This window comes from Gekko japonicus, unplaced genomic scaffold (genome assembly GCF_001447785.1).
Source record: "Gekko japonicus isolate JY-2015 unplaced genomic scaffold, Gekko_japonicus_V1.1 scaffold450, whole genome shotgun sequence".
Taxonomy (NCBI): Eukaryota; Metazoa; Chordata; class Lepidosauria; order Squamata; family Gekkonidae; genus Gekko; species Gekko japonicus.
Genome location: NW_015165843.1, coordinates 631,190 through 635,947, shown reverse-complemented (window position 1 = coordinate 635,947; position 4,758 = coordinate 631,190). Strand labels below are relative to the sequence as shown.

General features: G+C 50.6%; 1 protein-coding gene across 2 annotated transcripts in view; it reads left to right on the top strand.

Moving 5' to 3' along the window:
• The first annotated feature begins 3,278 nt into the window (after positions 1 to 3,278).
• The window catches only part of ENO1 (enolase 1, (alpha)), a 32,403-nt gene continuing 30,923 nt past the window's right edge, over positions 3,279 to 4,758 (top strand). For both annotated transcript variants that reach the window (XM_015411033.1, XM_015411035.1), the window contains exon 1: positions 3,279 to 3,413. The gene's annotated coding sequence lies outside the window, so the exon portion shown is untranslated. The remainder of the gene's footprint in view (positions 3,414 to 4,758) is intronic.

Sequence of the window (4,758 nt, the reverse complement as noted above, 5' to 3'; positions counted from 1 at the left end):
GTCACACAGTGGCCAGAAATACCAGTGCCATCAGGAGGTCCACCAGTGGGGCCAGGACATTAGAAGCCCTCCCACTGTTGACCCCCCCCCAAGCACCAAGAAGACAGAGCATCACTTGCCCCAGAGCCCCTAGCTATACCTTGTGACTAATAGCCACTGATGGACCTCTGCTCCGTATGCTTATCTAATTCCCTTTTGAAGCCGTCCATGCTTGTAGCACCCACCACTTCCTGTGGCAGTGAATTCCATGTGTTAATCACTCTTTGGGTGAAGAAGATATTGCAAGTAGATAAATAGGTACCGCTTTGGTGGGAAGGTAACAGCGTTCCGTGCGCCTCAGCATCTAGTCATGCCGGCCACATGATCACGGAAACATCTCTGGACAGCGCTGGCTCTTTGGCTTGGAAACAGAGATGAGCACTGCATCCCTAGAGTCGACTTTGACTGGCTTTCGAGCAAGGGAAACCTTTACCTTTACCTAGGAAAAGATATTAGGCCAGTATTGCTTTGGAGGCTAATTGTCTGTTACTCATCAGAGCCCCCTCCTCCCATTAAGCCTATAAGACAACCAAGCCTTAAAGCACCTTGAAAGGGAATGTCTTTGTTCTGGCAGAGGCTTTTTGAGTTGGATCGGACCAAATGGCTTCGGGCCCAGAAAAGAGCATGCCACAACAGAGCGGTTAGTGTTGTCACAGGGCCGAGGCCCACGGGTGGCGGCCATGGCAGGGGAAGGATGCACTTTACCAGGGCCTGGAGATCCAGTGGACTGTTAGGCCCAGGCTGTGAACCCACTAACATGATGGGGGAAAAAACTGAGGCTAAATTGTTGATTGTGCTGGAGGATATTGATGGAGACGCAGTTCTCTGTATCTATGACATGCACCTCTAAGTGGACTGGTGAGATTTTCTGGAGCCAAGGAGAGGGTTTGGGCCTGTTGCAGCTGTAAAAGGCACAGCCCCCCCCCCCCCGTGAAGCAAAACATTGATAGGAAATGGCCTGGGTACCACTACGCTTCCCAAGTAATAGCTTATTGAAACAACAAGTGTCCGTCGATTTTTCTTTTGGTTTTCCATCAGTATGGCTAAGCAGAGAGATTTTTATCTCTTCCCCTTTTTGAATAAATGATAGATGTGTTTTTTTGGACCATACCAATTTAGGAGATAAAGGAGATTCATGGAGGAAAAGTCTATCAGTGGCTACTGGCCATGGTGACGGAGGGGAACCTCCACATTCAGAGGCACTAAGCCTCAGAATCCCAGAACCAGGAGGCAACATAAGGGGAAGGCCTCAGCCTCTCTGCCCTGTTGTTGGACCTCCAGAGGAATTGGTTGGCCACTGGGTGAGACAGGATGCTGGACTAGATGGACCCCTGGCCTGATCCATCAGGGCTCTCCCTGTGTTCTTATAAGGTTGGGGTTTTTTTTTGCATTTTATTTTATTGACGAACTGAGTTACAAATAAAGATTACAATTTAGCTAATAATGCATACATACATTCTTAAATCACAATTTCTTCTTTTGTTTTTCTTTTTTATAGATGTGCATATATATTCTTAATTGCTTTAATAATCTGCAATAAAAGCTTCTTTTCTTTCTTCTGTCTCTTCAGTTCTTCTGTCTTCTCAGTATTTTCCTATGCTACATTTTAAGTATTTTAAGCAAAAATTTCAACAAAACCACAAAATTAAAACAAAATACACAGGCTCAAAACCGATCATAGTATTTCTTTTTCTATTCTTCTTTGAACCTGAGTTCAGTCCAAGGGAGGCCCATGGGCCGAAAGGACTTAACCTTTCACCCAAGGACTGTTGAAGGGAGGGCACATACCCACATTCGCTCGCCACTACCCGGTCGCCCTATTTCAGATATAACAAGGGCAGTCCTCAGAGAAGTTTTTAAAAATTCTACGCCCCTTGGGGAGGAGAGCAGAGAACTCTACACATAACCCAGTGTAGCAGGATCCAGGTGGGCAGATGTATTGGTCTGAAGCAGTAGAGCAAATTTTGAGTCCAGTGGCACCTCTAAGATCAACAAAAGCTTATTCAACCTTGAATATACCAGAATTTGAATGTAGTCAGAATTTGTCCTAATGTAGCAGGTTATGTGGAAACAAATGGGAGAATTGTTTTAAAAAAATCAGGTTTCAGTCCAGTGGGAACTTTAAGACCAACAAAGTTTTATTCAAAGTGTACACTTCCGTGTGCAAGGCACACTTCTTCAGACAAATGTTGCTAGTGCCTGCTTTGCCCAGCTCTGCGTTCTCCAGCCTGTGGATCCTTATGTCTACTCTTAAAAGGTTTAGACTCAGCTTGTCTCATAAAGCAGCTTACACAGTAAATAATTCAAAGAAGGGATTTCAGTTGTACAGTTGATATTTAGTGCTCCTTCCTATCCCTGTGTGTTGATATGTGCAATCCTCTGACCCCGCTCTAGGTAGCAGGCCAGACTGAACACAGGGGAAACAACGTTTTAATAATCAGAAGTGGGTTCCCCAGCTAACCTATTGGGTTGCCAACCTCCAGGCAGGGCCTGGAGGTTTTCTGGAACTTCGACTGATTTTCAGACCAGAAAGATTGATTTCCCTGGAGGAGACAGGTGCTTTGGAGGATGGAGTTCCGCCCCCTCCTCAAACTGTGCCAAATCTCCAGGAATCCGACCGTGAGCAAATCAGTCTCACTCCAGCCTAATCTATCTCACAGGGTTGTTGTGAGGATAAAATAGAGAATAATGCATCCAGTTCTGATGAGCTCCTTGGGCGAAAGCTGGGTGGGAGGGCATGTTGGGACTGGGATTTGCTTGTGTGATGTAGGCAGGATTTTTAGGCTGCATCTCTCTACGAGACACAACAGCGCCAGATTCCTGGTTGCATCGTGCGCAACTTTTCCGAACAGAAAGCGTTATCTCTGTCCTACACTGAAAAATGTATGCATGCGCACGTGTGTCGGGGAGATGCCCCCCCTCCCCCCCCCCTCCAAAAATGCGGCCTCGGAGCGCATGCTCCTTTGCAACTCTTGCATTGTCCACGGATGAAAGAAGCGAGGCGGGGCGAGGATGCGCAGCGAGGCTGCCCGGCCGGTTTCTGCGTTTAGCAAAATGGGGATTTTCCACGCGAGCCGCCTCAGCAGAAGAGGCAGCCCGGGCACGTAGCGCACGCGCCAAGGGGCTGAGCTGGCGAGAGTCACCTCCCGACCAATCAGAGGAAGGCGAGGGGGGCGCGCTAGCCAATGAGGGGCCGCGCTGGGTGCCCCTCATCTGCATAGACCGGACTATAGGTTCGCACGAGCCCGGCATCTCTTCCCCAGTCTCTCCGGAGCGTGAGCCGAGCGTGGTCGCCCGAGCCCCGTCAATTCCCCCCCTTTAAAAAAGCAATTTCTATATTTTGCAGGTGCTGTAACTTCTTCAGTTAACCTCAGGTAAGCGGGACGGAGGCAGTTTCCGTGCAGCGGCGGGTCTCTCTCCCGAAGCCTGTTGCGTGGTGATGGGGGTGGGTGGGGGAAGAGAGCAATATTGGCCAAATGATTGCAAAAAAGAAATATCAGAACGGATGTGGAGTCTGTCTTGCAAAATATCAACCGCCCACAGCTGCGCTGCGAAGCAGAGACTCTGGCATCAAAACGAGGACGGGGCCGCGCTAACTTTCTTCTCCCGCCTCCATCTAAAAAAGAACTCCCCGTCTTTGGGGGTCTTTGCATCAACTCCTTGCAAAGGGTTCTCCGGGCATGTGGTCTCCAAGCAATGCGCCTTAGGCCTTAAAGGCAGGCCTGTGCACCGGGGCAAGAAAATAGGGGCTTTAAAGCCTTTTCTAGAAGAGGGGGGAGAGTTATAGGGTGTGTAGTTAAGCAAAGGTCATAGGGTGCGATGCCCGAAGAAACTGGGCTGGTGGTGCAGAAGAAACTGGAAAGAAGATACAGGGCTCTGATAGCGCTAGGATGCTCCTCTGGTCCATCCCCGGATCCCTGGTCCCCCCCCCCCCCGCCTTCTTTTCCACCCCTCCCCTACCCCCTAGCGGGCCAACTCGTTTGGCGCTTGCACCGTTAAAAGGACCCGCCCTGCCCGCGCCCCTTGCGCGCTGCTCGGGCATGACTTGGCTGCGCTTCCGCCTTGTGCAAGGCAGGAAGCCTCGTTCTTGGCGTGCTCGCTTCGTACGTGCCGGGTCGCCCTTTGCCAAGCCGGGGCGAAGCGGAGCCAAAGGGCTTTTCCTTGCACTGCGCGAGCAGTTCCCAGAATGCCCCCCGGTTCTCCCTGCGGTGGTGCCATCCCGCCCCTCCCTGTGGCTGCAACTTCCAGGTCGCCGTAGCCAAAAGTCTGTGCAAAGGACTGCAGAGCCTCTGATTGACGTGGCTGAGCAGGAAGAGGGAGAAAAACCGAGGGGGGGGGGAGGAGGAATCTTTATTTTATGGACCCAGTGGGTTGCTAAGAGCTTCCTTCTGTTCAGTGAGACCTTCTGGAGGACTAGCTGCCTGAGCAGTCCCATGAAGTCTGTAACCCACCCACCCTTTCAAAGTGCATTGGCCCACAAAAATGCTGTGTAACCGCTATGGCAGAGTCCTCTAAAAGAAGCCCAAGGAGATAGCTGCACGAGGGAGAAGGAGGCAGTGTGTTGGGTCATGCCTTTCCTTCGGCTGCCTTCCCTCCATTTGGGGCCTATTTGGTGTCACGGATTCATGTATAGATTTAGAAGGGTGGCCAGTTGCTGGGTAACCTAGAAGGAGGCAGCCATGTGCTCAACTGGAGGAAGGAAGGAAGTGAAACCTGAGA